The sequence below is a fragment of the Atractosteus spatula genome, chromosome 25, assembly GCF_055471065.1.
Source record: "Atractosteus spatula isolate fAtrSpa1 chromosome 25, fAtrSpa1.hap1, whole genome shotgun sequence".
NCBI classification, from domain to species: Eukaryota; Metazoa; Chordata; class Actinopteri; order Semionotiformes; family Lepisosteidae; genus Atractosteus; species Atractosteus spatula.
In genome coordinates this window covers 14,038,050-14,051,566 of record NC_142730.1, presented here as the reverse complement: position 1 = coordinate 14,051,566, position 13,517 = coordinate 14,038,050, and positions in this window count along the sequence as shown.

Here is a 13,517-nt window from a genome sequence, read left to right as displayed (position 1 = left end):
GTAATTATAATTTTTTGACATTTTCATTAAAGTTAATTTGGTAATTTGAGTATTCAAGACACTTTCATTTCACCCAGGTGGACCAAAGTTTGTGACTATACAGTGGTTATTATTTACGCCATTTGTGTCACAAATTTGTGTCAAAATGAAAATATTATTATGGTTTTTACTGTAATTGTACAACTTTTTATGTTACTTTGTTATTCATTTGTTTTCAAACTCTAATGATGATTCACATTTGGTGCCTATAGAATGTAATGAGCACATTTGAGATCTTGTACACTAGATTACATTCTTAGTTTAAAAAAGCAATTGTCAAGCTGGCATAGGTTCTTCTATACAGAAGGTAAAATTAAAGTTAAGAGGCAGATGTGAAGACTAATTGTTCGTAAGTGAAAAGAATATCCATATGGGCTAAGTAAACAGAAAACAGAAATAGTGAAATAGAAATAGTGTTTGCAACATCATGAGAACATCCAATTGCTAACATTCTAATTTCATACTATTTGTACTTTTTTATTTGTTATAGTGCGCTGGACTGATCAATTATGGTCACATATGAATGATTGTATGGATCAAATGGTTAGTTAATATTTTAAATATTAAATACATATGAACCTAATCTAAATTAATCACAAATTGGTCATTAATGTTAGTTCCTTGCATTATTTTAACACAGGTAGATTTTGGTTTTGGCTATGCCACATTCTGATACTCAGCTAACTGTAGTGTCAAATACATGTGAATAACAGCTCGCTGTTTTTCGAGAGGCTGATTTCAGAAACACAGATGAGGTTAGGTATTGTGTATTTTTATTTAAAACAATATATTGTGCCGCCCTCGCCTGGCGTTGCAGCCGCAGAGCGCCCGGCTGAGGTGCACAGCGAAGGGCGGGATCGTGGACGGCTCCGCACCATTGTGGAGCTCCGCAGTTTCCTGAGATTGGCGTCTTACTACCGGAGGTTCATATGGGACTTCGCTAGCCTCGCCGCCCCGATACTCCGCTTCATGGAGAAGGTGCGCCAATTTGTGTGGGACAAGGAGTGTGAGGCAGCCTAACGGGGGCTGCGGAAGGCGCTGGTGGGGACTCCCGTCCTGGCCTTTCTGAACCCGTTGCTGCCCTATGTGCTAGATACCGACCCTAGTAACGTGGGGGTGGAGGCAGCGCTAGCACTGGAGGGTACTGGGAACGGGTTGTCGCATATTTCAGTAGGGCATTCAGCAGGGAGGAGAAAAATTATTGCATCACCAGGAGGGAGATGCTGGCTGTGATCGTCACGGCCCGCCACTTCAGGTCCTACCTGTTTGGGATCCTTTTAAAACTACAGACGGACCATGCTTCCCTCACCTGACTGCTCAATTTCAAGGAGCCGGAGGGCCAAATGGCTGGATGAATTGAGGTCCTGCAGTAGTACAACTTCACGGTAGTGCACCGTGTGGGGTCTCACCACCGAAACAGACTCTCTCTTGCGGAGTCCCTGTGGGGCAGCAGGCTGCCGCTACTGTGCCCTGCTGGAGCAGCATGAAGAGGCCGCCTGCATCGGGGTGAAAGAGAACGCCACAGCCACGTCCCTGAGCAGACTGTTTGGTGTGGGCCTGGCGGAACCGGTGCAGCAGCAGGGGGCAGACCCCGACATTGGGCCAGTGCTCCGCTGGAAGGCAGCAGGGACCCGCCCCACATGGGAGGAGCTCGCCCCTCACACCAAGTCTGTGAAGGCACTTTGCCCTCTGTGGGAGGCCTTAGAGGTGAGGGACGGGGTGCTGCGCCAGGGGTGGCGGGTACCCGCCAGCAGTAAGGTCAGGTGGCATCTGGTGTTGCCGCAGTTGCTCCACGGGGCAGTTCTCTGGGCGGTGCATGGCCAGCCAGGTGTGGGGCACTTCAGCTCTGCATAAACCCTGCAGCAACTCCAGGACCATTTCTATTGGGGTCTCTGCCACCGAGACGTGGAGCGTTTCTGTCGGACGTGTGCGGCCTGTGTGGCCGAGAAGTGTGTGCCTCCTGTAGCACCAGGAGGGGGCTCCCATGGAGCGAGTGGGGATGGACATACTGGGCCCATTTCAGCGTACCGAGGCATGCAACCGTCCTGGTGGCGATGGACTATTTTATGAAGTGGCCCAAGGCTTATGCCCTCCTGGATAAGAGTGCGATCACCGTGGCCGAGGCCCTATTGGAGGGAATGTTCGCCAGGCTGGGGGTGCTGGAGAACTTCCATAGCGATCAGGGGCATAACTTCGAGTCACAGGTGTTCCCGGGGGTGTGCCAGCACTTGGGAATTAAGAAAACGCGTACCACCGTGCTGAATCCCCAGAGAGACGGGTTGGTGGAGTGTTTTAATTGAACGCTCTCCACTCAACTGGCCACCCTGGTCTTGCGGCACCAGTAGGACTGGGACAGCCACTTAGCCCTCGCCCTGTGGGTGTACCGGACCGCTGTGCAGGAGTCCACCGGGTGCACCCCAGCCTAGTTCATGCTGCATACCCCGGTGGATCTGCCATTTGGTTCGCCGCCTGGAGGAGAGCTGGCACAGCCAGCCGAGCCGGATTATGAGTGGGACCTGCAGCAGTGGATGCTGCGAGTACACAGCTTCACTCGAAGCTGCCTGACTCAGGCAGGGGTACGGCAGAAGCGGTACTACAATCTGCGCTGCAGGGGGACCCCCTTCAGACCAGGGGACCTTGTCTGGGTCTACAACCCACTGTGCCACAAAGGCCTCAGCCCGAAGCTGGGATATCTGCTACCGTGTCCAGCTCGGGAAGCGGGGGAGGATGGTGGTCCTGCACTGGGACCGCCTGGCTCCCTTTAGGGCTTACGAGGGGGCATTCGAATGGGAGGGCGCAGAGGAGCCCAGGGAGCAGTCAGGTTAAGGTTTCCCTGGTCTGGAGGGGCCGAGGGGGCAGACTGCCAGACTCCACCTTGATGCAGCAAGCGAACTTGCCATGTGCGGCAGAGGCTGGAGGATTTCGTGTGCGGCCTTCCTGGGTTATTCAATGTTGGCAGAACGCCAGATGTCTGAGGTGGGGGCAGTGTGGCACCCTTGCCTGGCGTTGCGATCGAAGAGTGCCCAGCTGAGGTGCGTGGCGAAGGATAGGATGGGAGGAGGAGCCAAAGGGGGGATTGAAGGCTACTGGCCAGTGCGGAATGACCATCTGGTGCGATTGCACATTGTTGTAGGCTGTTGGGTTGTCATATAAATAGCTATATGACAAAAAAACACCCTTTTATACTTGTACCCACTTAACCACCCTATACCTATGTACCTGTACCCCAAGTGACCCTAGTGTGTTATAGCCTGGTTACGCTGTCTTTGTCTCCCACTGTCTTTGCTGCTATGCCAGCAATAATGAGCAGTTTCTATTCTGAAAAGAGCCTGAATTCCTGTCTGCATCCTTGCCGACCCCATCTCGCTATAATATATATTATATATTATGTGAACTTGGTCTGATCAGCATACAACACTATTGCTAAAGAATTCCATACTTTCCTCAAACTCACATCTCATTTTCAGGACTAAAAATCAGACATTTTTAATTCCATACATTTCTAGACTTTCCAGACCTGCGCAAACACCCTGCCAATGGTGTAAGGGATGTCTGACAGCTCAGATATTCAAGGAATAGACCCTATTCAGATTCCAAACGTTAAAGAAAATCAAGTGAGGATACTTGCTTACACTTATATAGTGCTTGTCTGGACACTCAAAGTGCTTTACAGGTAATAAGGACTCCCCTCCACCACCACCAATGTGCAGCATCCACCTCGATGATGCAACGACAGCCATAGCAAGCCAGAACACTCACCACACATCAGCCATTAGTGGGGAGGAGAGCAGAGTAATGAAGCCAATTCATAGATAAAGCACAATCTGCACCCAAAGCCCAGAAACAGGCCAAAGTCCAAAACCAGGTAAGTAATCCAGGGTGAAAAATAAAACACCAGGGCCACTGAACAACAAACAGAAAAACCAACATACAAAAAAGGAAACAAATCTCAAGAACAAAAACAAGAAATAGACTAAAAGGAAAAGGAAACAGCACTAGGAAGAAAACACTATAACTAGGGAAAAAATCGAGAAAGACAGGATCTAGACCTTGATATAGAGTCAACAATACTGAGCACAGCTTGGTCAGGGTTTAATTAGGTCTGAGGAGGGGAGGGTGGAGAGCTAGGGATTGGATCTGTCGCTGGCATGGCAACTTGAGGTTAGGGTACCCTCTGGAGGCAAGATAATGGAAATGTAACAGTTCTGCCCTTCCTTTCCATTGTTGCCTCTTGGCAGTAGACCACAATTAAAAAATACTGTGGGTCAATGTTGAAATGTTTGGTATAATTTCCTGATGGGTACCGCACGGTTTTCACAGTGCCTTCTTCTAGACTGGAGGGGAGCAGGTTTTCCATCCCTTAGGTAAACACTGGTGTTTTAAAAGTCATTAACTTTACAATACTGTTACAAATGGGGTGTTACAAAAATGGTGAATATCTGGAACTGACCAAGAGGTTTAGTCAATAAGTAAAATAAGTATCCATAACCCCAAAGTTGTAAGCAAATTCTCCAGAATATACTCAAGCGGTTGGTATAGTTACAGGCACATGAATTATTTGCTCTCTGACATAGGTTTAGTCAAAAGAGTAATAATCCAGGCTCACTTGTTTATATATATGTTTATTAGCAATGATAATACAAACACTACACTATAATAATAATATACTTTATTTTATATAGCGCCTTTAAAGGTGGCTTCTCAACAAAAAAGAACGTTCTAGTCACCCAGAAAATCCCAGACTGCTATCAAGTATTTGACTATTAAATAATGCCTATAGAGGCCAAAGAAGAGATACGTTTCCTTCTAAAACAAATGCAATACAACTTGCAGTTAAATGCTACAAAATAGATGGGAGCCTATCTTCCTATTCTTAAAATCCACCCACAAACACAAAACTCTTTAACCTTAACGCAGTTAAAGTTTACGCAGGTTTACGCAGGAAACCCAAGTTCCCCAAAAACAGTCTGACCTTCCTTCCTTCTTCTTTTCCTCTCTCTCCTCTCTTTTCTCTGTGGTCTAATTGTGATCTTATACGGTGTGTTTCTAGACTGCTCATTTACAAGAATTTACCCACAACTTACAGTGCCGTGAAAAAGTATTTGCCTCCTTCCTGATTTCCTCTATTATTCCTCTATTATTGCATATTTTGTAGATAAAGGAAACCTGAGTAAACCAATAACACTTTTTTATTATTATTACATTTATTTGATAAACCAAGTTATCCAACACCCATATCCCCTGTGTGAAAAAGTAATTGCTCTCTTACACTTAATAACTGGTTGCGCCACCTTTAGCTGCAATAACTGCAACCAAATGCTTCCTATAATTCTTTCACATCACTGTGGAGGCATTTTAGCCCACTCTTCCTTGCAGAACTGCTGTAATTCAGACACATTGGTAGGTCTTCGAGCATGAACAACATTCTCCCAAAAGGCTTGGAGATCATCCCGGTGCTTCATGGCAAATGAGAGACAAGAATTTATATTCTTCTTGGTTAGCAGTGGTTTCTGCCTTGCCACTCTCCCATGAAGCCCATTTTTGCCCAGTCTCTTCTGGTTGTGGAATCATGAACACTGACCTTAGCTGAGACAAGAGAAGCCTGTAGTTCTTTGGATGTTTTTTTAGGATCCTTTGCGACTTCCTGGATGATTTTACACTGCGCTTTTGGAGAAATTTTGGCAAGCCGGCCACTCCTGGGAAGATTTACTACTGTTCCAAGTATTCTCGATTTGGAGATTATGGCTTTCACTGTGGAGGCCCAGAGTCTTAGAAATGGCTTTGTAACACTTTCCACACTGATAGATATCAACAACTCTTTTCTGATCTCTTCAGGAATTTCCTTTGATCGTGGCATAATGTGCTTGTTGAATCTTTGTGCTGGCCACTTGACTCTGATGGTAAGGGTCAAAATAAGTGAGATTTATATTGAGCAGGGCTGGCTGTAATCAAGCCTGGCTGTATTCAATCAGCTGACTCTAAAGTATCCCTTTAATTGGGTTGATTTAATTTGTGGGGGACTGATGTTTTATGTATTGTAATGTTACAAGATGAAAGGTCAGACAAATAGTGAAGTAACAGACATGTAAGCAATATAAACAATATAATCAACCAGACTCTGAAAAGAAGTTTAAAGTTGTCATTTCTTTAAAAGGGGAAAGAAAACTCAAGTTCCCAAAATCTCATACTACTAAAATAGTATTCTAACTTCTACAGCCCTAGCCTTTTACTGAACATCCTGCTCACCATGTGTTTCCTCCATACAGTGTTTTACCCACTACTCCAAATTTTCTTACAGTTCTTCCAATCATTCCAATTTTTGTAACCCATCTAACCTTGTCCAACACCTTATCTCTTCCCATGCTTTTCTCATCCTTTCTGTGCAGGTCTTTGGAAATGCTAGTCAGGAAGGTTGACTTTACCAGGCTTTATACCAAGGTTTCACCATCTCTCTCTGCATTTCCTAATTCTCACTGAAACATACATCTCTCCCAGCAACAATGTGAAATCAGTGCCTCTCTCCTTGAACATCTATTGTACCTTACCCACACACTCTGACCTGGGACAAAATCCACACATTGCACAGGTAGGTGTTAGGAATCCCTGGTGGGAAGATACAAGGATCCTGTGCGGACGCAGGCATGGGTAATAGATGAGGCAGGCGAACAAACCAAAACGAGAGGCAAGGTCGTAGTCAAAAGGCGAAAGGCAAGTCGTAATCCAGGAAGTTCTCCGGTAGCGAACAGTCCGAGGCGAGAGGTGAGGTGCAAAGTCGAAAAGGCAGAAGGGGAATCCAAAATCCAGAATAAACGAGGTACGGGGAAAAACGCCAGGTAGAGCTCTCAAGGAGTAGACTCAATACCGAGCAGTGGGAAGCAGGTGAAGATGGTATAAATAGCAGTGCGCACCGCACAGTGAGTGTGCGCAGGTGGTTTAACTCGTGCGGCGGCGTTTGTTAATAATCACCCGCTGCTGTGGCTGATTAGCTCGCTTACGATTTGGTCTTGACTGCCTGGTGGTCATGACAGTACCCCCCCCTTCACGGGCGGCTCCCGACGCCCGAGACGGCCGATCGGGATAGTCCCTGTGGAAGTCTCCGATTAGCGTAGGGTCCAAAATATCCCTCTCCGGAACCCACGATCTCTCTTCAGGGCCATAACCCTCCCATTCAACCAGATACTGAAGGGTACCGCGGTTCCATCTAGAGTCGAGGATCTTGTGGACTGTATATGCCTGGTGCCCCAGAATGCGACGCGGGGGTGGTGGGCGACGTTGGGGGGCCGCAAGAGGTGAGCAGTAGAAGGGTTTCAGGAGGGAGACGTGGAAAGCCGGGTGGATTTTAAGGGTGGGGGGAAGTGCAAGACAGAAGGTAACTGGGGTGATCCGGGAGAGTATCCTGAAGGGGCCGATATACCTAGGCCTGAGCTTCTTGGAAGGCAGGTGTAGAGGTAGGTTCCTTGTTGATAGCCAAACAAACTGTCCTCTGCGAAAACGGGGGGCTGGTCTGCGGTGTCGGTTTGCGAATTTGGCCTGGCGCTGGGTTGACTTGGTGAGAGCTGTCCTCGCCATTCTCCAGGTCCTGCGCAGCTTGGAAATATATTGACGCACCGATGGCACAGCCGTGTCCGGAGGGGTGGCAGGAATGAGAGTGGGTTGATAACCTAGTGAACAGAGAAAGGGAGAGAGACCTGTGGAGGAGGAGGTAAGAGAATTATGGGCATACTCTGCCCAGGGAAGTAGCGATGACCAGTCATCCTGCGAGTTGGAGGTGAAGGCTCTCAAAAAGGTCAGGAGGCTTTGGTTGGTCCGTTCCACCTGACCATTGGCCTCAGGATGATAACCCGAAGTCAGAGATACATGGGTCCCTAAAGCTTGGCAGAACGCCTTCCAAAAGGCCGAGACAAATTGAGGTCCCCTGTCTGAGACCACATCGTTGGGCAACCCATGTATCCTAACGACCTGTTGCACAAACAGTGACGCCATTTCCTGGGCTGTGGGCAATGCTGGGAGGGGGACGAAATGGGCTGCCTTGGAAAAACGATCAGATATCACCAAGATTACCGTATGACCTTGACTGCTAGGAAGGTCCGTAATGAAGTCCACAGCTATGTGGGACCAAGGGCGGTGTGGGATCGGAAGAGGGTGAAGGAGACCGGTCTTCTTGGCACGCGGAGTCTTGATCCTGGCACAGACCGGGCAAGCTCGGACGTACTCTGCAGCATCTGATCGCATGGAAGGCCACAAGAAATCTCTGGTGAGTAGGTCCAGAGTGCGTCTGCACCCGGGATGGCCTGCAAACCGAGAGTCATGCCCCCATTGCAGGACAGCCGAACGCAAGTTGTCCGGTACAAAAAGCTTATCCGGGGGGCAGCACAAAGGAACTATAGCTCCCTTGAGGGCACGTCTGATCTGGTCTTCAATAGAGCAGTGGATCGCCCCGAGGATTCTGTTAGATGAAATGATTGGTTCCGGTGTGTAGTCCAGATCCGGGGGATCATGGAGCCGAGAGAGAGCATCAGCCCTCCCATTCTTCGAGCCAGGCGTATAGGTGATCACAAAATTAAATCGAGAAAAGAAAAGAGACCAACGGGCCTGACGGGAATTGAGGCGTTTGGCCGACTGAATGTAGGCCAGGTTCTTATGGTCCGTGATAATGACAAAGGGGTGATGAGCCCCCTCCAATTCCTCCAGGGCCAGCTTGATAGCTAAGAGTTCACGATTACCGACATCATAATTAACCTCGGCAGGGGAGAGTTTCCTCGAAAAGAAGGCACAGGGATGTGGAATGTGCTTATCCCCGTGGCGCTGGGAGAGGACTGCCCCAACCCCATAGGCTGAGGCGTCAACCTCCACAATGAATGGCTGAGAGGGATCCGGGTGTCGTAGAAGTGGTGCCGAACTGAAGAGTTGTTTTAAGTGTAAAAAAGCCTGGTTAGCCTCCGGGTTCCATTTACCCAAGCCTGGTCGATTGCGGGTTAGTGCGGTGATAGGCGCCACGACGGAGCTAAAGTTCCGGATGAAACGTCTATAGAAGTTGGCAAAACCTAGAAAACGTTGAATTTGCTTTAAGTTACGAGGGGCTGGCCAGTCATTGATGGCCGCCACCTTAGCAGAGTCCATCTCTACACCAAATGAGGAAATGATGTAACCCAGAAAGTGAATTTTAGAGGCGTGGAAAACGCACTTCTCAAGCTTGGCGTAGAGTTTGTCGTTAATGAGTCTAGTCAGGACCTCCTGGACGTGGTGGACATGATCCCTAGGGTTGGCAGAAAAGATGAGGATATCATCCAGGTAAACCAAAACAAAATTCCCAATAATGTCCCTAAAGATGTCATTCATGAATGACTGGAAGACAGCCGGGGCATTAACAAGACCAAAAGGCATCACCTGATATTCATAATGTCCATGGGTGGTCATAAAGGCCGTCTTCCACTCATCCCCTTCACGTATCCTGATTAGGTTGTAAGCTCCCCGTAGATCTAATTTCGAGAAGATGGAGGCTCCCCGTACGGACTCCAAAGCGGCTGGAATTAAAGGCAGGGGGTAACGATGTTTAACCGTAATGGAGTACAGTCCTCTATAATCAATACACGGCCGCAAGGAGCCGTCCTTCTTCCCAATAAAGAAAAAACCCGCACAGGCTGGAGAAGAGGAGGGACGAATGAATCCTGACTCCAGAGCCTCCTTAATATAATCTTGCAAAGCCTGATTTTCTGCCTGAGTGAGAGGGTAGATCCGTCCTTTGGGTGGAAGGGTTCCAGGGAGCAACTCTATAGCACAGTCACAGGTACGGTGAGTTGGAAGCGAAAGAGCCTTCCGCTTATCAAAGGCTTGTTTCAGATGCCTATATTGGGGCGGGATGGTAGAGTGCTCCTCCATAGAGGTTACTGCAGCAGCAACCTTAACCGGCTGACGACAACAGTTGACATGACAGGAGTGGCTCCAGGCAATGAGCTCGTTCTTGTCCCAGGAGATGTGGGGATCGTGCTTCTTGAGCCAGGGAAGACCCAGGATTACCGGGTAGGCAGGCAAGTCCAGGAGAAGGAGTGAAATTTCCTCAACATGAGTAGCACCAACTGTTAGAGAGAGAGGGACGGTCTGCCATGTAATCCGTCCAGGTGCAATCGGGGATCCATCCAGAGCTTGAATACAGATCGGAGGCGAGACCGGAGCCAGGGGAATATCCCACTTCTTAGCAAAAGTGACGTCTATAAAGTTCCCCGCTGCCCCCGAGTCAACAAAAACCAAAAGGGGAAGTTGCGCGTCAGTCCAAGAAATTTCAGCTGGGAATAAAGGGCCTGACGAGGTTTGAGAAAAAACAGTACTACTGACTCTAACAATAGGCTGCGGAAAGGTTCGAGAGGGATAAGGTGGTCTCAAGGGACAAGCAGAGAAAGGTTGTTAAGGTGCAGAGCAATAGAGACACAGTCCCTCCCGACGGCGCCTTTCCTTTTCCTCCGAGGAAAGGGGTGCATGATGCCGAGTGGGCACCGTGGGGGTAGTACCTTCAGGACGGCCAGGACTGCTTCCATCATGACTCTCTGCTCTCCGCAGCCGAATGCGGGTGTCCAGTTCAACCACCTGAGCGATTGCCGATTCGAGAGAGCGGTTGTGAAGTGGCGAGAGCACCAGGTGGTCCTTTAGATCCTCAGAGAGACCCTTATAAAAAAGGCAAATCAGGGCTTCAGGGTTCCAGTCAGACTCCGTGGCGAGGGCTTGGAAGTCAGCCACATAATCATTCAGAGATCCATCACCCTGACGAAGCGAGGCGAGCCGGAGATGAGTCAGGTCCGGGTTGACTGGAGAAAAACGTGCCTGGAGCTGGTCAGCAAAAAGCTGGAAATCAGCAAACTGAAAATCTCCCCTAGCAAGCAACACAGCTGCCCAGTCCAGAGCCTTGCCAGTGAGCAAGGAAAGGGCGAAACCGATCTGCTCCCGGGGAGAAAAAAAATGCTCAGGATGCAACTGGAAAGCCAAGGAGCATTGCGCAATAAAACCCCTACAGCCCGCGGTGTTGCCGTCATATCTTTCCGGGAGAACAAACGGTGAGGCTACGGGAGAGGTGGGCAGGGTTACAGGGATTGGAGCAGTGGTCTGTGCTGGAGGCGAAGGGACAGGGGAGGGCGGAAGGCTAGCGACGTGATTGGAGAGAATGTGGAGTGAAGATTGAAGCTGGGTGAGAGCTTGGGAATGGCGATTGAAAAGTGAGCAAAAAGCTTGTGCGTCTGTGGGATCCATCTTGGGGCTCGGTATTCTGTTAGGAATCCCTGGTGGGAAGATACAAGGATCCTGTGTGGACGCAGGCATGGGTAATAGATGAGGCAGGCGAACAAACCAAAACGAGAGGCAAGGTCGTAGTCAAAAGGCAAAAGGCAAGTCGTAATCCAGGAAGTTCTCCGGTAGCGAACAGTCCGAGGCGAGAGGTGAGGTGCAAAGTCGAAAAGGCAGAAGGGGAATCCAAAATCCAGAATAAACGAGGTACGGGGAAAAACGCCAGGTAGAGCTCTCAAGGAGTAGACTCAATACCGAGCAGTGGGAAGCAGGTGAAGATGGTATAAATATTAGTGCGCACCGCACAGTGAGTGTGCGCAGGTGGTTTAACTCGTGCGGCGGCATTTGTTAATAATCACCCGCTGCTGGGGCTGATTAGCTCGCTTACGATTTGGTCTTGACTGCCTGGTGGTCGTGACAGTAGGGCTAAGTTGTGTGCAGCTGAGAGGACCTTGTATAAACCAAAAGATTCTACTGCCCTCGCAATTTTAAAAAAAGATAGGTTAACCTCCTCCTCCAAATACAATTCTACCAGTCTAAAGTATAAACTAAGAAGTAAAGGTTATTTCCAAGCTGAAAAGAACAAAGAAAAAACACAATGTTTGGGATGTTCATACTTTTTTCAGGTGAGAACATCTTCAAAATAGAAAAAGCTACTTTGAATGATTCCACCTTCACCCTCTTCTCTCACCGCTGATGACTTTGCAGCATTCTTTGATAAGAAGGTAGTCACCATCCACAACTGATTTTACAGACTGCTCTAAAACTGGCAAATTGCCACTAAGGCAGTCCTCTCCTCCTCCACTCTCTAAGGCTAATATCTCAGAACTTATTCTCTCACACCCCTACTACCTGTCCTCTTGATCCTGTCCCCACTACTCTGCTCCAATATATTTCTGACCTATTCCTATTTGCTCTCTACATCTTAATGCCTCCATATCTTATGGAACTTTCTCCATATCTTTCAAGCAGGCAAGTGTCACATCCTTCCTTAAGAAAACATCATTAGACTCTCAGAACTAGAGATCTGACTCTTCTTCAACTCCTGTCTAAACCTCTTGAATATTTAAGCTTCATTCAAACAACTTGCAGTTTCACTCACAGTCTAAGGTTCTTGACCCACATCAATCAAATTTCATGCTGTGAGAACACACAGTGTCTGCACTTCAGTCAGTAATGGAGGCATTATACTGCTAGAGCCATCTCTTGTCATCAATGGCAATGCCCTGAGTTGATTAACTTACCAATGGGCTTTGTGGGCCCTCTCCTTTCACTTGTCCTAATCATATTGTTACAAAAAAGGGAGTTATGAAAATAGAGAAAATCAGAAATGACCAAGCAGATAAATCAATAATTAAAATAATCATAACCCCCAACCTGTAAATATTTTCCTGAGAATATATCAAAGCAGTTGGTATAATCAGAGGCACCTGGTTTTGTTGTTCTCTGGCACAGCTCTGGTGAAATTAATAATAATTCAGGTAACTTGGATTAAACAAATATTTATTTACATATGTACATATGTTTACATACTAAAGAACGCGCAACGTTAAAGTTACACTACTTACAACTTTTCTATTAAGGCATTTCAGAGGCCAAACATCCTAACAACACAGACAAAAACCCTCAGGCATGCTGTATGACTGTATCTGTATAATTGCAAATGGCCCTGCTAATTCAGTGATTCAGTTCTTGCGAATCTAGGGAAAAAGAAGGCATTTGTCAGGTAAGTGTACTGTGAAGCTTAGCACTTAACACTTAAATCAATGTCAGAGCACTGAATAAGCTCTGATATGATCTTACTCTCTCTGATGTTAACTTTCATAAGTCTCTGACTCAACCTGTACTGTACATAAAGAGCCCTCTAATGAGCATCAGCTGCAGCAGGGTACTGTGCTTTGCATGGTACAGGGTACAGGGTACTGTGCTACCTTACAGATGTGTACACTTAACCTTCATGGACATATCTGCTCTGATCTCCCCCATCTTTTCCATCTTTTCTAACTATGCAAGCTTTCCTTTCAACTGCTGCTGCTATCTCAGGATCCTTGAGTTCTGTTATCTGAAACTAGTTTAGAATTACAACAAACATAACCAGTTTCCTCTACAATTCTGAAAGCCTCACATCAAATCAAATTACTAACGAAGACTTAGCTATACAGTTTCTTGTCTAGATTAGGAGTCCAGCCTCTTAAATGCTGATAGTA